The 21726-nt window shown below is 38.6% G+C and overlaps 1 protein-coding gene across 1 annotated transcript in view; it reads right to left on the minus strand.

Moving 5' to 3' along the window:
- Dtna (dystrobrevin alpha) overlaps positions 1–21016 on the minus strand; it is a 373587-nt gene extending 352571 nt beyond the window's left edge. The window contains exon 1 of the mRNA XM_085700061.2: positions 20806–21016. The gene's annotated coding sequence lies outside the window, so the exon portion shown is untranslated. The remainder of the gene's footprint in view (positions 1–20805) is intronic.
- Between the last annotated feature and the right edge of the window lie 710 nt (positions 21017–21726).

Below are 21726 nucleotides of genomic sequence, written 5' to 3' on the forward strand. Positions count from 1 at the left end.
TGGCAGCAGCAGATGTATGGCCTGAACTGGCCATCCCCTGTGATCTGGATTGGTGACTACCCTAGTTGCCATCAGAGAGCCTTCATCTAGGGACTGATGGAGGCAGATTCAGAGACCCAACGTCAAACATTGGGTGGAGCTCAGGGAGTCTTGCTAAAGAGAGGGAGAAGGGATTGTAGGAAATGGTTGGGAGAGGGCAGGTCAGGAGCATAGCAGGAAACCCACTGAAACTGCTGGCCTGGCTCATGGGAGCTCACAGAGTCTGAACAAACAACCAGGGAGCCTGCATGCGACCCAGCTAGGCCTTCTTCATAAATGTGACAGATGTGTAGCTTGGTCTATATGTGGGACTCCTGACAAAGGGGTAAGGCTGTCCCTGGTGCTTTGACTGGCTCTTGGGAACCTCTATCTCATGCTGGATTTCCTTGCTCAACCTGAATACAGAAGGAGGTGTTTGGTCTTAAGGTAGTTTGATGATATACCATAATTTGCTAAAGCCCATGGGAGGCCTGCCTTTTTCTGAGGCAGGATGGAGCAGAGTGAAGGAGGGAGGACAGGATAGGAATAAAGGAGGGAGGAGAGGCTGTGGTCCAGGTGTGAAATTAATTAATTATAAAAAAAGAAAAAAGTTAAACTAATAATAGTAATATAAAATTTAATGAGTTGGCTTAATAACAAGATGGATGTGACAAGATAGAATTTTAGAGTTGGGAAATAGAATCATAAAAATTGGCAAATTTGATTAATAGAGATCGATAAAGGCAAAATAAGGAAATATGCAGTGGACCACATAACAGTCCAGAGATTTAAAGTAGATTAGAATCCCTAGAAACTTTGAATGTTGTCTGAGAGTTTTGTAGATAGATTAGGTTCCAGATCTTGTCCAAGGAGAATATCTTGGGTTATTCACAGGGACCTTTACTACTTTAAACATATGGCCATAAAAGAAGGAAGCAGAGAAAAAGATTTTCTGTGGAAAGAGAACAGATGATATGATGACATCAGCTATAGGTTGAAGGGACCCAATGAAGTGAGTGTAAATTAAAGAACACAGGGGACCTTCAAGATCAGGGCAGGGAAGCCCTAAAACCTGCAGAGAGAGGAAGTCCTAAAACAGCCTGACATTAGCCAGTAAGACTTACTTCTGACTTTGACCCAACCCAACAAGTCTGTTGTCAGGCATCACCTGTGTAGCCATCTGTTACATCAGGCACAAGAGACTAACATACCATGGGACTATGACAATAGATCTAACAGTCATGCCTCAGAGATACAGAACAGAAAAAATCAGCATAGGGTTGAAAACCTGGTTAAAAATTGATAAATTCCAAATTTGAGAAAATACCTTCCACATTTGAGGAAAGACATAAAACTCACGACTTAAGAAACAGACCCAGAATATCACACCCCCCAAAAATACTTTCCATTGTACAACAGAGTGAAAGCCATGAAAAATGGAGGCAAAATCTCTTTTTAAACAAGGAGTTAATGATACTTTTTCTATAGGAGAAAACCAATAAGGATGGGGTAGATTCATCATCAAAACTTTTCAGAACCAAGGAGAAACATAAGAGTTTTGTTATAAAATGACAATTATCTTGTCACTAGAGGATTTGACTTGCTCTTAAAAGATAGCTTTAGGCACAGTAGCTGTAAGGGTGTAATAGTGGCACACACGCCTTAGCAGTAGCCAAGAACTCTCAAATTGGATTTTAGACCCAAGAGGAGGAAAAACATGCCTACAATCACCAGCTAAAATCACTACTTTACTAAAATAGTATAATCCCTAACTACATCCGAAATATTTGTCCTTATACACAGATAAGAGTAGTACTCATCCCTCATCAAGGAAATTTCTCTTTGTAACTTATGGAGACCATTGTAAAAAAATTGTAACCAATCAAAATGCAGAGCTGTGGAGCCCAGTCCCGATGGGTACATGTGTGAAACACTCCAACACCTAAGGCTTAAGGAACATTGGGATGAGGGTGTTTTAAGGATTGTAGGGCTAGGTGGTCATGGAGTTTGCTGTGAGAGTGTGCCTTCTAGTATCATCAAAGTCTATAAATGTAAAGTGTCACCAACTTGACTACCCTGTCCTCGACCTGAACAAGAACAACAATAGACATGTCAAAGTGTATAGGGGTAGGAGGCCTTAGATCTATACAAAAATCTGCAGGCACCTAAGAAATGCTGAAAGTGGGAGAAATATTCTTCCCCAGGGAAGATAACACCCAAACAATTAGTCTTGGAAACATACAGACAAATAACATTATATAAACTGAGCAAGTTATATTTAGAGATATACGTGTATATCCATATATGAATGAAATGACAATTAATGAAAGAGAGGCCATAATTTGAAAGAGTAGGAAAGAATATGTGGGAAGATGTAGGGGGAGGAAAAGGAAAGGGAAAACAAAAAATGCTAATTTTGTGTAGCCCCGTATTCAAAATTAGGAACACAGTAAATCTCTTGGGGAAACATCTAAGGAAGTTCTCTGAATAATAGGTGGGACTGGAAAGATAGAGTTAAAGACCCAAGTACAGATCCTCAGCTGCTACATAAAAATCCAGGCAAGGTCGTGTGTGTCTGTAGGAGACAGTAACATGCTTAGAGCTCTCTGGCAAGCCTCTCTGGCTAATCTGAGCACTGTCAGTGAGAGACTCTGTCTGCAGAGACAAGGAGATAAGGTGATGAGGCAGAGAACTCTTCAGGAAGACACATCAACTTTTGGCCTGCATAGACACCTGTGCATACATCCATCCAGCACATATAATAAACAACAAACAAAACAGAAACAGGGAATACAGAATCTTAGAACATAAATGATGATTTAAAAGAACATGGCACACAAAATTATTGATACATAAGATGGATATTTTGCTGTCTTCTTGAACTTTCTAAATGATCTTCACAGTTTAAGCATAAACTGTGATTCTCTCTGAAGTGTTAAATATATGAAAGGAAAGAGTCAACATAAAAATGAGACATGATGTAGAGGGATGTGAGTCTTTTATACTTTACTCAATTTTTAAAATAATAGCAATAGCATTGAAATCTTCTACAAATATGATGTAGTGCTTAGCAAATCACTAAAATGGTTATAAAATCTGTATTTTCAATACTTTACACAAAGAAAGTGAAATTCTAAATGTATTCTAATAACCAGTAGAATGGTATAAAAATTACTAGAGAAAATGAAAAGAAAGAACAAACAGAAGCTAAGACAATAGACTGATGGGTGATTGTTTATAGTAAATATGAATGGCACATTAACAAACTAAAAGAATAGATTAGCAAAAACGAAAAAATATGACCCAATCTTATTTATTTATAAATAACCTAAATAGTGTATAGCAACTTAAGGATGTACAAAGTATGAGATGGAAAAATAAATGTGAAACTATGAAATAAAGGAAAAAAGAGCTTATATTAATATCAACAAAGTAGAGATCCAAGAAAGTACAATTGTACTAGGCATAAAAAAGAATATTATGTAATAAATGTAGTGTCAGTATATCTGGAAAGTTTAGCAGGCCGTAAGTGTATATGCACCAAATAACCATTACAAAATAGGAAAATCCAAATCAATATAAGTTAAAGAAGAAAAAACTTGGTATTGCATATTTTTTCATCAGTAAGACAATGAACAGAAACTCAATAGAGATATTACAACAATACGACAAACCAACATGATTTATTGTGTCAATAGATGGCCCCACTGAAAGAGTCCAATCAATACTTTTTGTCAACTTGGACGATACACAAAAATGTGTCACATGTTCAGGCATAAAATAGGCCTCGACAGAGCTATTGGTATTTTATGGCTTCTGAGACAGGGAATGCCAGTTTTCTTTAATGGTGTGAATCCTGGTCTATTGATTAAATACTCCAAGGTAAGCCTCATATCTGGGAGTACTCAGTATTAAAAAATCATAAAATATAAGCATCAGCAAAGATAGAAGAATGGAAATCTTAGGAAGTGTGTTCTCTGACCATTATGGATAAAATGAGAAAGACAAGCGAGAACAAGATCAGGAAATCTCCAAGTGACAGGAATGCAGCAACACTTCTAAACAACACAGATGTCAAAGAGGAAATAACAAGAAATTTACAGCACTAAATGCATATAATTGACAAGTAGAAGCACTAAAAACTAATAACTTATATTTTTCTCACGAGAATTATAAAACACGAGCAATATAAACTCAAACAAAAAACATGGGGAAATTATTTAAAAAGGAAAATTTCAGTGAAACAAAACACTGAAAAACAACGGAGAATAGGAATTGAAATAGTATGTTCTTTTACAATATAAATAAAATTGGAACAACCTCTCATAAGGCTACAAGAAGAGAAAATGTAAATTAACTACATTTGGAAAAAAGGGTATTACTCCTGAATTCAAGATAATGTTAGAAAGCCTCTGAAATATTCTATGTAAATGTTATTGACAAATTGCATAAAGTGGTCAAATTCCTCAGTAATTTAAATATCCATAACTAACACAACATGAAGGACAAGTGAATAATCATGCCTTATTGAGCATCACGCTCCATCTACACCATGAAGTCCTAACTGAGCATTCAGAACGTGACAGTTCCTCGAGGAAGGTGCTCTGAAGGGGTGTTTTAGTTAAAAGTTAGTTGTTATGGAAGACGCTAATACACAGTGATGTGTGTCTATTTGAGAATAGGAGACTTTATGCAGAGAATCCCGGGCTGCTTGTGTGTAGGCAAAATGATCTTGTGAGAAGACTGTGCTAATCAAACTGAGAGACCTCAAGACCAAACATAATAGGCCAACAGCTCAATCTTGGAGTTTCAGCTTTTTGAACTTTGAAAATCTTTGTCTTTTTATCTTTTTTCCCTTTATTTTTCTTTTCTTTTGCTTCCTTTCCTTTTTCCCTCTCTCTTTTCTCGCTTCCTCCCTCCCTGCCCCTCCTTTCTTTCTTTTTTCCTTCCTTCCTCTGTCTTCTTTCCTTCCTTCCTTCCTTTCATCCTTCCTTCCCTCCTTCCTTCCTTCCTTTCTTTATTTCTCTGTTCAAGACCGGGTTTCTCTGTGTAGCTCTGACTGTCCTGGAACCTACTCTTTAGTAGACCAGGCTGATCTTGAACTCACAAAGCAGCCTTTGTTTACCTCCCAAGTGCTGTGATTAAAGACAGGAATTGCCACCACCTGGCATGAAGATTTTTATGGTAATTACACCACTCGGTCTGGTCTGTTGTAGTTTCCTATGATAGCACTAGGATAATGAAATAGTTTGCAATTTTCTGACTGCTGTTATCAAAAAACCAAGAATGAAGTTGCTGACAAGAAGCAACTGAAAAGATGAAGGGTTTGTCTTGGCTCACAGTTTGAGGCTGTACTTTATCATACCATGAAGTCAATGTGTGAAGAGCTCAAGACAACTATCCACATTCCATTCACAGTCAGAAAATAGAAAGATATGAATGTTTATGCTTGCCTGACATTTTCCTTTCAACTTAGTGCAGGACCTCAGCCCATGGAATTATACCTCACACAATGAGGGTGGATCCTCCCATCTCAAGTAACTTAATCTAGATAATCCTTCTATATCCTAGATATCCAGATCTGCATAGGTTGTTTCCTGTGTGATTCTAGAGTCTGTCAAGTTGATCAACAATCAGCACCACACAAGTATTAAAATAATTGATTTTACCCGCACCACCTCAGCAGCTCTCTGGTTCATAGACTGTGATTGCACAGAGAGAACCAAGAAGTGAGTGACTAGCACCTCAGTTGGACAACCCAGTCTCTAGGCCCTAAGCATAGGGGCAAAAACCCAGACCCTCGGCAGGTAAGTCTTCTGCAAACAGGTTGCCACAGCATCTCTGCACTGGACCCTGTAATCCTCATGTTCCACTCTGTACCCAAACCCACTCATCCCCTGTGACCTCAGTGAATCTCTGGGATACAGACTACAAGCGAATAGAGCAGAACAAGAAGTGAGTGACCAACTCCCCAAGCTGGACAACCAGTCTCTGGGCTCTAGGTCCTGGGGCAAAACTCCGGGCCACTCCCTCACATAACTCAGATGCCCTAGCCTGCCAGCAGGAAAGCTTCCTGAAGGCAGGCTACTCCAACATCCTGCACTGGACCCTGTAATCTACATATTGCACTCTCTCCCCAAACCCACCCATCCTCCGAGACCTCAGCAGCTCCCTGGGCCACAGATAGTGACTGCACAGAATGGACCAAGAGTATCTTCCTGAGCCACGGACAGAAGCTAAAACAAAAAATCTGGTCAAGAGAGGATCACTGAGACGTAGACACCAACTGCAAGGACTAGACCAAGAGAAACAACATTGCCTGCACCAATTGGAGGAAGAGAAGGGTAGGCACCAATGCAAGAATACATTGAACACCCTAAAGAGCAATATGGCAACACCAGAACCTAGCGGTCCTACAACAGAAAGACTTGAATATTCTAACTCCAAAGAGGTAGATGCAAGACCAGACTATTATACACAGAAAAAAATTTCAATCAACATAGAAAGAGAAAACAAGATATTCCATGACAAAACCAGATTCAAACAATACCTAGCCACAAATCCACCACTATGGAAAGTACTAGAAGGAAAACTCCAACCCAAGAGTTAGAAGCATCCCAAAAACATAAGCAACACATAACCTCATACCAGCAAACCCCAAAGAAGGGAAACACACAAACATTACCACTGAAAATAACAGGAATTAACAATCACTGGTCATTAATATCTCTTAATATCAATGGACTCAATTCACCTATTAAAAGACACAGGCTAAGAGAATGGGTACAGAAACAGGACCCATCCTTCTGCTGGATACAAGAAACACATCTCAACCTCAAAGGCAGACATTACCTCAGAGTAAAAGGTTAGGAAATGATTTTCTTGTTTTTTTCTTTTTTTAAAATTGATTTTTATTGAGCTCTATACTTTTCTCTGCTCTCCTCCCTGCCTCTCCCCTCCCAGTTTTAACCTCCCCTAAGGTCGCCATGCTCCCAATTTACTCAGGAGATCTTGTCTTTTTTCTATTTCCCATGTAGATTAGATCTATGTAAGTCTCTCTTAATGTTCTTATTGCTGTCTAAATTCTATGGGATTGTGGTTTGTAGGCTGGTTTTCTATGCTTTATTTTTAAAAAACTACCTATGGGTGAGTACATGTAATAATTGTCTTTCTGTATTTGGATTACCTCACTCAAAATAATGTTTTCTAGCTCCATCTATTTTCCGGCAAAATTCAAAATATTGTCTTTTTTTCTGCTGTGTAATACTCCATTGTGTAAATGTACCACATTTTGCCTATCCATTCTTCGGTTGAGGGGCATTTAGGTTGTTTCCAGGTTCTGGTTATGACAAATAATGCTGCTATGAACATAATTGAGCACATGTCCTTGTGGCACGATTGAGCATCTTTTGGATATATACCCAAAAGTGCTATTACTTAGTCATTAGAGAAATGCAAATCAAAAGAACTCTGAGATTCCATCTTACACCTGTAAGAATGGCCAAGATCAAAAACACTAATGACAATTTTTGCTGGAGAGGTTGTAGGAAAAAGGGAACACTTCTGCATTGCTGGTGGGAATGCAAGCTAGTACAACTCCTTTGGATGTCAGTGTAGCGATTTCTCAGAAAATTAGGAAACAACTTTCCTCAAGACCTTGGAAAAGATTTTCTTGTCAAATAAACCTAACAAACAAGCTGGTGTAGATATAATAATACCTAAAAATAGATTTCACATTAAAATCAATCAAAAGAGATAGAGAAGGACACTTAATACTCATCACAGGAAGAATCCATCAAGACAAGTGGTGTGGGAGAATTGTCTGTATTCTGTCATTCATATTTTAATAAAATGCTGATTGGCCAGGCAGGCAGTATAGGCGGGAAAGCCAGATAGGAAGTAGGGGTGGAGCAAAGAGACTGGGAGTGTTCTGGGAAAACAGGAAGCTCCCTCAGGCACTCCTGCACAGACCACCAAAGAGGCAGCATGTAACTTGCCCAGCTGAGAAAGGTATGGAGTCATGTGGCTAATGTAGATAAGGATAATGGGGTAACATAAGTTATAAGAGTTAATAAGAAGCCTGACCTAATGGGCCAATCAGTTTATAATCTTATGGAGTCCTGTGTGTGATTTTTGTTGGGAGTTGCTGGTTGTGGGGTACCGGGCGGGACAGAAACCCCAACAAGCTGGCCCCTCATGCTACAGACAAGTCTCATTTCTGAAAATCTATGCCCCAAATACAAGAGCACCACATATGTAAAAGAAACATTACTAAAGGTTAAATCATACATCATACCCCACACACTAGAAGTAGGAGTTTTAACATGCAACTCTCATCAATGGACAGGCCTGCTAGTCAGAAACTTAACCGATAAATAAGAGAACTAACAGATGCCATGACTCAAATGGACTTAACATGTATCTATAGAACATTTCACCCAAACACAAAAGTATATATCTTCTCAGCACCTCATGGAACCTTCTCTAAAATTGACCACATATGTGATAACGAAGCAAACCTCAATAGATACCAAAAATTGGAAAAAAAACTATATCTTATTGGATCACCATGGTTTAAAATTAGAATTCAATAATAGTACTAACTGCAGAAAGTCTACAAATTCATGGGAATTATACAATGCTAATTTGAATCACCCCTGTATCAAGGAGAAATAGAAAGAAATTAAGGACTTCATAGAATTCAGTGAAAATGAAGGCACAACATACCCAAACCTATGGGAAACTATAAAACCAGTGCTAAGACGAAAGTTCACAGCACTAAGTGCCTACATGAAGAAAATGGAGCAATCTTACTCTAATGACTTAAAAGCACACCTGAAAACTCTAGAACAAAAAGAAGCAGACTCACCCAGGAGGCATAGAAGACAGAAAACAATCAAACTGAGGACTAAAATGAATAAAATAGAAACAAAGAAGACTGTACAAAGAATCAGTGAAACAAAGAGCTGGTTCTCTGAGAAAATCAACAACTGTTATGCAAACTAGCCAAAAAGCAGAGAAAGAATATCCAAATTAACAAAATCAGAAATGAAGAGGGGGACATAAAAACAGACACTGAGGAAATTCGGAGAATCCTCAGGACATACTTTGAAAACCTATATACTACAAAATTGGAAAATGTAAAAGAAATAGACAATTTTATATAGGTACTACATACCAAAATTAAATCAATACCAGTTGGACAATTTAAATAGACCTATAATTCCTAACGAAAAAGAAAGAGCCATCAAAAGTCTCCTAACCAAAAAAAGCTCAGGGCAGGATGGTTTCATTGCGGAATTCTACCAGTACTTCAAAGAAGAGCTAATATCCATACTTCTTAAAGTGTTCCATACAATAGAAACAAAAGGAACATTGCCAAACTCATAATATGAGGCTACAGCTACCCTGAAACCTAAAACACACAAAGACTCAACAAAGAAAGAGAATTACACACCAATCTCCCTCATGAACATTGATGGCGAAATACTCAATAAAATACTGGCAAACTGAATTCAAAAACACATTAAAAAATCATCTACCATGATCAAAGAGCCTCAACCCAAAGATGCAGGGTTGGTTCAGCATATAAAAATCTGTCAATATAATTTATCGTATAAATAAATTGAAAGAAAAACATATTAATATCTTATTTGATGTTGAAAAAGTCTTCAACAAAATCTATCACCCCTTCATGATAAAGATCTTGGAGAGATCAGTGATATAAGGAACATATTTAAACATTATAAAAGCAATATACATCAAGTCAACAGGCAACATCAAATTAAATGGAGAAAAACTCAAAGCATTTTCATTAAAGTCAGGAACAAGACAAGACTGTCCACTCTCTCCATATCTATTCAATATTCTACTTGAAGTTCTCACTAGAGCAATAAGACAACAAGAGGATATCAAGGGGATACAAATTGGAAAGGAAGAAGTTAAGCTTTCACTATTTGCACATGAAATGATAGTGTACATATATAACCCCAAAAATTCTACCAAGAAACTCCTATCGCTGATGAACATCGTCAGTAATGTGGCAGGATACAAGATTAACTAAAAAAATCAGTAGCCCTCCTATTACAAATGATAAAAGGGCAGAGAAAGAAATAAAAAAAATCACCCTTTACAATAGCCACAAAGAACATAAAATATCTTGGGGTAACACTAACCAAAGAAGTGAAAGAATGTGAGACAAGAACTTTATGTATTTGAAGAAGAAAATTGAAGAAGATATCAGAAAATGAAAAGATCTCCCATGCTCTTGGAGAGGTAGAATCAACATAATAAAAATGACCATCTTACCAAAAGCAATCTGTAGATTCAATAAAATCCCTATCAAAATACCAACACATTCTTCATAGACCTCAAAAGAACAATACTCAACTTCATATGGAAAATCAAACAAAACAAAAACCCAGAATAGCCAAAAAATTCTTTACAATAAATGAACTTTCAAAGTCATCACCTTTCCTGGCATCAGGCCCTATTACAGAGCTACAGCAATGAATACAGCTTGGCACTGGCATACAAACAGACAAGAGAACCAATGGAATCATATTGAAGACCTGAATATTAATCCATAAACAAAAGGACACCTTATTTTTGACAAAGAAGATAAAATTATATAATGAAAAAAAAGCACTTTTCAACAAACGAAGCTGGCATAACTGGATGTCAACATGTAGTAGAATTCAAATAGATCCACATCTATGCTCATGCACACTCAAAACTCAAGTCTAAGTAGATTAACATAAAACCAGCCACACTGAAGAGAAAAGTGGGAAGTAACCTTAAATGCATGGGCACAGGAGACTTCTTTCTAAATATAACACTAGTAGCATAGACACTGAGAGCAACAATAAATACATGGGACCTCCTGAAACTGAGAAGCTTCTGCAAGGCAAAGAACACCGTCAATAACAAAACGGCAACCAATTGAATGGGAAAAGATCTTCACTAACATCACATCAGACAGAGGATTCATTTCCAGAATGTATAAAGAACTCAAGAAACTAGACATCAAAAGACCTCATAACCCAATTAAAAATGAGGTATAGATCTAAGCAGAAAATCTTCAACTGAAGAGTCTCAAATAGCTTAAGAAATTGCTCAGCATCCTTAGCTATCAGGGAAATGGAAAAAAAATGACTCTGAGATACCAGTCAGAATGGCTAAGATCAAAAACACTGATGATAGCTTATGCTGGAGAGGATCTGGAGTAAGGGGAACACTCCTACGTTGCTGGTGGGAGTACAAACTTGTATAAACACTTTGAAAATAAGTATGGTAGTTTCTCAGAAAATTAGAAATCAATCTATCTCAAGATCCATCAATACCACCCTTGGGCATATGCCCAAAGGATACACACTCATACCACAAGGATACTTGCTGAACTATGTTCATAGCTGCATTATTAATAATAGCCAGAACCTTTAAACAACCTAGATGCCCCTCAACCAAAAAATAGATAAAGAAAACGTGGTATATTTACACAATATAGTACTATTCAGCAGTAAAAATTCAATGGCATCTTGAAATTTGCAGGCAAATGGATGGAACTAGGAAAAACCATACTGAGTGAGGTACCCCACACCAAGAAAGACAAACATGGTATGTACTCACTCATAAGTGGGTATTGGATGCAAAGTAAAGATAATCAGTCTGTAGTCCATGATCCCAGAGAAGCTAGGTAACATGAAAAATCCTAAGAGAGATAAACATGGATCCCCTGGGAAGGAAGAAATAGACAAGAATTCCTGAGAAAATTGTAAGGATGATTGAGGGAGAAGGGAGGGCAAAAGTAGGGCAGGGATGAGAAAGTGAAGGAAGGAGGAGAGCATGAGGGAACATGATGTTCAGATGGTGGAAGGATAAACAACGAGAGCAAGGAAAGAGATATCTTGATAGAGTGAGCCATTGTGGTGTTAGCAAGAAATCTGGCACTAGGGAAATTCTCAGTAACCCACAAGGATAACCCCAGCTAAGACCCTAAGCACTAGTGGAGAGGGTCCTTGAACTGACCTTCCCCTATAATCAGATTGATCACTACCTTAATTGTCATCATAGAATCTTCATCTAGCCACTGACGGAAGAAGATGCAGAGATCCACAGCAAAACACTGGGTCGAGCTCCCAGAGTCCAGTCAAAGAGAAGGAGGAGTGATAATATGAGCAAAACAGTCAGGACCCTGATGGAATACCCGCAGAACAGCTGACATGAGGCAGTGGGAGCTCACTGGCTACAGACTGACGTTAAGTGGGGGAATCTACATTGGCCCAAACTAGGCCCTCTGGATGTAGGTGGCAGTTGTGTGGCTGTGGCAGTCTATAGATCCACTGGTTATGGGATCCAGGATTTATCCCTAGTGCTTTAACTGACTTTTTGGAGCCCCATTCTGTTGGGGGATTCCTTGCTCAGCCTAGATATAGTGGGGAGAGCCTTGGTCCTGCCTCACAGCAATGGGCTAGACTTTGTTGACTCCCCATGGGAAGCCTTACACTCTCTGAGGAGTGGATGGTGGGGGTGAAAGGTAGGGGAGCAGGAGGAGGAGAGGAAGAGGGAACTGGGGTTGATATGCAAAATGAGAAAAGTTTGTTTTTTAAAATGTATAAAAATGAAAAAAAAAAAGATTGATTTTCTAATTTAAAGTCTTTTACAAAAACACTCCTCCTACTCAATTTGCTCCAATGGGAATTGCATTAATTTTTTAAAAACTGAACAGCAATTATAAATATTTTCTTTCAGAAAATATCAAAGAAGGAAAAGCATCCCAACTAATTTATAAGGCGATTGTTCTCCTGACACCAATACTAATGACAGCAGCACAAAGGAATAATGCAGGTTGATACTGGTCATGAATATGATTGCAATAAAGAAATATAGAGATTTTTAAAATAATAAGTCTTACTGTATCTTGTTTGCTGTGTTCAGTTCATATTCCTGGGAGGCCTGCCCTTTTCTGAAGGGAAATGGAGGAGGAGTGGATCTTGGGAAAGAAAGAAGGTGGGGGAGGGGACTGGGAGAAAGGAAAGGTGGAGGGACTGGGAGGAGTGGAGTAAGGGAAACTTCGGTTAGGATGTGTTGTATGAGAAAAGAATGAAAAGAAAAATGGGAAAGAAAGAAACAATATGAGGAAAGACCAAAAATAATGAAGAAATAAAATGTGTTTTTCACATAAATAAAAACACGATTAATAAATAGGATTGTCTATGGTTGCTTTTTAGTTGATCATGGATTTTATCTTTATTTTTGAGAAATTCCTGCATATATACAATGCAGCATGATGCCAGCCCCATCTTATGTTCCCTCTGTCATGTCAGCCTCAGAACTTTGTGACTTTATTTTTTCTGTAACCCAAAAAATTCTGCTGACTATATGTGCTAGAGGTGTGGCCATCCATGAAGTGTGGGAAACCTATCAATGGTCACATCTTTAAAAATAATAATTCTCTATCTACCAGCAATTATCCATTGTCGTTAGCTCCTCCATAATGTATGACCTAAAGATTGTCAATGTTTTTTGACAATACCGACAAATAATTCTAAAATTTTCATGTCAAAACAAGGGAACTACAGCAGCTGGAGAAACTTGAGAAAAAAGTGGGAAGGATCCATCTAAATGATTTCAAGATATGAAAACATAGTCAATATCATTAGACATTAGGAAATGCCAATGAAAACCACACTAAGACATCACTACCCACCTAGCATAATGGTTAAAATAGATATAACAATAACAACAAATCTTGGTGAAGATTCAGAATCAGTCCCTTATGCATTATTGTTAACAGTATAAATTCATCTTGGAAGAATTTGATAGTTTCAAATAAAAAAAGGCAAGTTATGCCTGGTATTTTTTTTGTCCCCCAAAATAACAACTATATCCAGACAAAAGATGTATTTGGAGAGTAGTTTTTATTATAGTAGCCAAAACCTGAGAAAAATTCAGTATTTTTGGCAGTCGAATGCCTAAACAAACTATGTCACCGTACATGCCACAAAATGCTACTTATCCATAAAAGTTAGAAAGCTTTTTAAAAAATATATCTTATTTTTGTTTATATAAAGTACATGTATTGGATTTTATTAGTACAAAGCTTTCAAGACATACTTAATCTACTCAGATCTTCAGAGAAATGTATTGATGAATGTACAAGCAAACCCTAAATTTCCATATGGTGTAATTCTACTTATATTACTTTCCACAAATGGCAAAATTGTAGAAATGGAAAATAAGTTATTCACTTCAAGGAACTAAGAAAGGGAAATAGTTGGAGTAAAGCTGTTATGGCCATGAAGCCACAACAAGAGTTGGCCACATGATGATGAAATCTGCTTATCATTATATCGGTGTCAAAATTCTTCTGCAATATAGTGTTATGGTTTTGCAAGTTGATGCAAGATGTTGAAAGCTTGGGGAGATAGGCAATGGGGCAATAGGTTCTTTGTGTATTATTCCTTACAACGGCAATTGCTGAATTATCTTAATACTAAAAAGTTAAGCTAAAATGTGAATTGGTTGCATTATAACTATGCAAGTTATATCTATCAATAAAGAGTACAGCCATAGAATGAAGTGGGATCTTACATGCATTTCCTTTAACAACTAATAAATGATAGTACGATTTTGTCAATATTGGTGAAGTCACTAGATACACATTTAGTTGTTTTAATTTCTATACAATGTTTGCATAATTAAAGAAGTTCAGTAGACCCAGACTTTGTCCTTTATACAGTCTTTAAATTGTTCTTAACCTTCAATGGCTGTCAGGTAGGTCACCTTACGGATTCACTAAACATCTCCCAGTATTCCATAACTAAAGGCAATCCCTGCTAGAAAATAATGGCAGCATGCATTTCACAATTGGTTTACATTTTTCCCTCTTCACTGAAGGTTTTATGCAAGAAATACTCTAGTAACTAATGATTCTCAACCTTCCTAATGCTGTGACCCTTTATTATAGTTCCTCATGGTGTGATGACTTCCAACCATAAAATTATTTCATTGCTACTTCATAATTATAGTTTTGCTACTGTTATGAATCATAATGCAAATATCTGATCTGCAAGATATATAATACTTGACACCCCAAGGACTCATGACTAACAGTTTGGGAACCACTAAAGTCTAGTTGTTGAGTTCTAAAACACAGATACTAATAAGTCTACCTTTATGTTAAATAATAAATAATAACATTAGATGAAGGAAACTCACTAATTTAATGTGGTACCCATTAGATGTATCCACTCAAATTTTATTTTGTTTTTAACAAGGATATGATAGAATTGTGTTTTTCTTCTTTTTTGGGGGGCAGACAGGGAGCCTAGATATAGTCACATGTCTTTTCTTGACCAATAAAACATAGGAATTGTTCAGTATCACATTCTGTTGGAAGACTTTACCGACATGGTCTGCATGTATCATTATAAAATATAAAGATATTCAGGGATTAATCAGTTTGTGTACTTGAATGACAAAGATGGAGAATAGAATCTTTCATTGATTACGATGGACTATAATATAGGCAAAAATAAGTCTTTGTCATTTTCAATCATTATTATCATAGCATAATTGTGCTAATTATTTATATTTGATACACAAAAGCTTACTATATCATAAAACTTTAAATTTCATTTAATGTATTATTCATAGGTATTATCCATAGCATTCTTCAATCTAAGGCATAAATACTAAAAAAGTAAAATGAAAAAATCAAGTCTTATATGTTTTTGTTTACAGTGAATAAATTACTTATGATAAATGTACCTATAATAAATAAATGAGAGCCATAATTGCTCTATGATACCAGGCTTTGTATAAGCAGAGCACACAAAGAGATAATTTATTACATGCTTTCAAGGGATACATAAGTCACTGAAAATATGACTGTAACTCTCAGCATTTCCAAGAACTTCAAAGAAGAGACAAAAACACTGTACATGTTCACCATGCATGAGCTTATGCTTGATTGAAGTCATATCAGTTGCTCACTGACGTTCACTAACGTTTACCACTGGATGCTAAGCAAAGACCTTTGATTGCATTACCATGGCTAGCCAACTATCATTTCTCTTTGTTAATGATATGTTCCACAGAATTAGGTTAACCTTATTTTCTTAATATTTCAAACTGCTTAATTCCTCCACTTTTTAACCACAACAATTACATTGATTTATGTCAAAATATCTCAATGCAAAAATTAGCAGAGTCATTTTCATTGTATCAAGGTAATTTAATGGAAGCTTCATGTTGTACTATAGTCTCTTTGCAGTGTTTAGTCTAGACAGACACTGGGGAAATGGTACAAGTGATGGTGAAGTCTTCATTTATTCCTAGTCGTAGAAGCTCTAGATATTATAGATAGTTCCTAATCATTTGAGATGCTAAATGTCACACTCTTAAATTTGAGAACATTGGTGTTTCTAATATTCAAGTGATCATGTTTTAAATTTAAGCATGCACATATAAAATGGGAAAAATTTCCACAATCTGATAATCATCCCTTTTGATCTAAGCATTATATATACATTCATTCTGTTTTATACATATTTAACTGGTTAAATATTGGTCAAAATGTGTTGACACAAAAAGCATTGTTTTCTTTCCATCAAATTTTATTAAAGGAAATAATTGAAGAAAAAATTAGGAGTCATGTTTCCCAACATAGATAGAAATAGACCCTAGCACCTCAATATTCAAATGTGAAGCCAATCTCTAACTCTTTTGACTGTGGTCATAACTATTGTTCTTATGCTTCAACTTTCCCTTCTTTAAATAAAGATAATTACAATAAATACAGACATGTGGCTATTTTGAGACATGAACTTCAATTAATTTCTACAGAACTCATTGAATAATATTCAACCCAGAAAATGATAAATGTTGCTAGTATTAAGTTTTCTTTAACATAAATATCCCTCCCCCCACCTCTAAGCTGTCCTTGGCTATTTCAGCAAATCTTAGGGACTAAGTAATGACTCAATGACAATTCTATTTGGGACATTTTGTGACCTTAACCACAACCCAAAACGAAAACCACCATTTAGTTTGAGAGCACTGGTTTCTGCAAGGAAAGGAAAAGACTGTTGTTGGTTCAACCTACATAGCTTTTTGGGAATGGGGTAATAACCAAATAAAGGTAGCAATTGCTCCATATGTTTTGAAGAGTAACAGGAAAGTGTCCTGTCACCCCATGCCATGTCCACAGGGCAGAACGAGGAAAAGGTTCAATGGTAGCCAAAGGGAGGCTCAAGTCTCTGACTCAGAAAATGATAACCAAAGGAAGACTCGTGTCTCTGACTCAGAAAATGATTCAGAAAATTGCGCTGCAAGCACTGCAAAAGAAAGCTGGCCTCGATCAACACTTGGCACACGGCTCCTCTACAAATACTGTCACTTTTCATTTATTTTCTCTGTCCTATTTTGACTTCCAAGACCTATCCAGGAATCCTCTAACACACATTGTCACTCGGCAAACATTTCAACTTGAAGACGATAATTTAGTTAACAAGATCACTTTCCTAATGATCTTGTTTAAGCTGCTTCTTTGCTGGGCCAGTGCTCACATGTCCTGACTCCTCCCGTTGTTCAGTGTTCCTTCCTGTTCCCTACCCTGGAGCAGGTGTGAAGGACACTCTGCTGCCCAAAGAGAGGCAGTTCCAAATCCTCCCAAAGTGAAGGGGTGGGGCAGTGAAGGGACAGTCAGGTCAGAAACCCCACACGAGGCAAAAGCAGCAAGAATGCAGCTTCTGAAACAAATATCAGAAGTCATAAAGCAGGAATACTTTTGAATCAGTGAATAGAAGACTCTGATATGCCTTGGGGAATTTATGTCTTCAAAACACATGGCAATTTAGATAAGAATTTTGAAAATCTCATAATGTTGTCAAAATTTTAAAAACATCTTACTTTTATTTATATTTCATTTTATTTACATATTTATTTTCCTCTAATTTCCCCTCTTTTTACCCTGTAGGTTTGTGGTGCATCTATTATGGCTTTTAGTTCAGTGGTTTTGTAGTATTCCTAGGTTGGGGACAAGTGAGTCTTAGCATCTATGTTTGTTTCCTGTGTGTTTTCTTGGGCTCTTTCCTTCTGTTTGTTTATTTTGTCCCATTCTGATGCATTAGTTTTTGTTTTATTTTATTATATTTTATTATTATCCCTTAGAAGCCTGCTTATTTTCTAATAAGAGACAGAAAGGGGTACATCTGGATGGGAAGGGAGGAACGGGAACTGGGAAGAATAGAAAGAAGGGAAACCAAAATAAAAATATATTATGTGAGAAAAAACTTCAATAAAATTTTAAAAAGTTTCTTAAAAAAGAAAAAAATTAACAAAAAAAGAAAATTCAGGTTCAACATCATAACATTTGTTTCTGGTGGCAAGCAATGCTCTGACCTCAACATTGCATTCCAATGTTCACAAATAAACATCTAGACATAATCCAGGCATGGCAGGGACAACCACAGGAGAGTTCGGTTATGTCTCATGTCTACAGATCTTGCTTTCATGGTCGCATAATTCAGTTGGATTTTAGGATCTTTTACTTATAATTTTGAAAGTGTGAGTTTAAAATTATGCAAACTGAATTTAATTCAAGTAAAAGGCAAGAATGAAAGGCAATTCATGAATGTCAAAACAAGTTGGAACTTTTTTATACGGAGAAGCAATTACATTTACTTTAAAAATAACAGATGAAGACTTAAAGAGAGACATCTGTCCCCAAAAGTGTATTTTATAAAATCTCTATGATATGCTCAAGTGAGGAATGCTCTCTAAACATGTGATGCTGGGGTTGAGCCCACGGAGACTTTCCTTTTCATTGTGGTTCATTTCAAGCAAGTGGAGATGCTTAAAAGCATGTGGACTTAGAACTAGTGAGAAAACTTGGTTTCCCTCTTCGTTTTTACATAATTGTGTAGACAGTGCAGACAACTGGCTAAAAGGGTGGGCATACACAAATGCCCTCAAAATACATCCTCTCTTTTCATCAGTGGCAGTTGAAAGAGAATTGCATAACTCTTTTCCTTGGGTGCCCAAACCTGTCAGATTGATTGCATTACAGATAATGGAACTTATTAGAATTTCTGCAAGATTAAAATAGTATTCTGAAGAGCAAAAAAAAGTCAAGTATAGAAAATCCAGTTTTTAAACAAATAGACTGATAACTCAGTAGACTTATCCCTAATTGTAAGCAAACACACAGCTTGAGTCACCTACCTGATGGTAGTTATGTTAGTGATAAGTCTTAACTACTGAATTTTAACATTGCTGTTACATGCATTGATCTCTAATAATTCTGGGGAACTTAGTGAACTGTGTCAAAAGTAAACTATTCAATGGCAGTAAACCTATAAAAAGAAATCAGTTGTGCTGAATGTACCCAATGAAGAGGTTCATCTTCAGGAACTTTTATGTCACTGTTCATTCCCCCTATCCTAATGGGCTCTGACAGGTAATAACAATGCAACCCTGGGGAAGCTATTTTGCCTGAATAGCCTTTGTGGGAAAAAGGTGGCTGCTATAATACAGCCCACCTCTTACTTCAGTCGAAGAATCAAGAAACATGATAAACTAAATAATACTGAACTGTTTAAGATGTGGAGATAATGAAATAAGCAAAGTAATAATAATAATAACTACATACACTTCAACAATACAAGTATTTATGTCAAAAAGACACAAATCAGAATAAAGCACTAGAAGTGATGAGCGATGAAAGGAAACCTTTCAGGCAAACCTCAACTCAGAAGCTGTTTAGGAGCAAGAATAACCCCATTGGGGTTCTCCTCTATTGCTAGTATACATTCCATGCCCTGCGTCAAGTTCCACCCTTATCCTACCAAAGCCACTGTGTCCCAAGGCTGTCCAAGAGCAAAATTGTAAGGTCAAGCCCTAATGATACCGCGTCCCAGCATGCCTTTGCCAGTCTCCTCTGTTTGGCTTTGGCAGTTGACAGGGTCCTCTCTCTACCTCACACTTTGGGTACCAGAACGAACATTTTGGCTGCCCTCTGTCCAGCCCAGAACTCAAAAGTGGGCAACAGGCTAGGAAGGCTGGAGGCAAACAGGGAGCCCCGCAGTCCCCACTGCCCATTCGTGCTTAGCGCTTCGCGCGGCCCCGCGCCGCACTGCAAAGCCCGCCCCACGCGGCCGCAGGAGACACCGGCGCGCGGGTTTCCCGGTCAACCCCGGCCTCCCCCACTCCTCTCCAGACTTCCCCAGTCTCAGTGCCATCCCCGGCGGGGGCTGGCCACGCAGCTTCCCAGCATCACAGCCCACTACAGCGACCCCGAGGGCAGATCCCGACAGAACACCTCATCCCGCGGCGAGGGCGCAGGGAGCCGTGGGCAGCCCTGGCCTCGGGTGGGCTGCAGCGAGGGGATCCTTCTGCCACGCGCATCCCGCCGCAGCCGCCGCCGCCCCGCGGGCCCAAGGCGCCGCCCCGCCGCCCTAGGAGGCGACTGCTGCAGTCCCGGTACCCCGTACACGCCGGGCGCGGGTGCACAGGTGGGAATTCTGCGAGTGGGCGCCGGGGCACAGCCCTTCCCCGCCGCCGGAGGCTCCAGACTTTGCCAGGCGTCTGCCCTTGCTAGGGCGCCCCGGTCCCTGCGCAGAGGCGCCGCGCGTCCTGGCTCCTCCAGGGCTCCAAGGATCCGGGTTAGGGACAGCGCCACAGCAGAGTCCCTGAACCCACTCCTAGCCTCGCACCCCGACCCTCTGAATCCCTGAGCTTTTCCCCACCCTAGCCGTCAAAGAAGCCGTCACCGCGCACACACACCTTGCAATGGACGGGCGCCTGGGTCACCCACTCTCCAAACTCTTAGAAGGTGTCCATCGTCTGCAGGGAGGTGTGGGCCTTGAGTGGGAGCCGCTCTCTGATTATTTAGTAATGTTGGAAGTGCCGGGTCCGCTGCCAGAGTTGTGGGTCATGTGGGCACAGCGGAGGCTGGCTGCTGCCTGTACCAGGGTTTCCTGAGGATCCTGAAGCTATGATCTCATCCTCCTCATCCGCCTCCCCCGCCCCTCTCCACGGACGCGCACGCACAGCACACACACACACACACACACACACACACACACACACACACACACCCTCGTGCACACCCCCGCGCGCGCACACACACTCAGGCTGTGTGGCACTAGCCTCTTCTCTGTACCCAAATATTTCTCCTGGAAAATACAGTGTTTATACTCCTCATTGAAAAAAGAGAAAATCCTTCCAAATGAAGATTTTTTCTCCTTCAAAGCTGATTTATGTGCTTTGTTTATTTTCTACAGTTTTCAACCCTCACGTGCAGAGGTTTGAAGCAGCGTCCGTATTAAAATTAAAAATAGTCATCCTTTTATATTGACCCAGATTTTGATACAAACCCAAGAACTCAAACAATGCAATTCCCATTTAAAATAGAGGCAAGGACACGCCGGCTTTGAACATGGAATAGTAAGTATATCTTACAGTGTGAGCTGGTTTTCTATCCCAGGCTGCAAAGATTTCCCAAGCATTACCTCATTTATTTACAGAGCATCTTTGCAGAGGAGGTAGCTGCTAAGGCAAATAGTATTAACACTTCAGAGGAAGGGAAGCACAGGTAAGACAACATAGCCTATGCAAGCACACACAAGTTGATATCTCACCTCAAATATTAATTACACACCCATTCAGAGATTCCTTATGCATCATGACCAATTCCTAGAAGAT

Source organism: Myodes glareolus, chromosome 13 (assembly GCF_982192425.1).
Source record: "Myodes glareolus chromosome 13, mMyoGla1.1, whole genome shotgun sequence".
Classification (NCBI taxonomy): Eukaryota; Metazoa; Chordata; class Mammalia; order Rodentia; family Cricetidae; genus Myodes; species Myodes glareolus.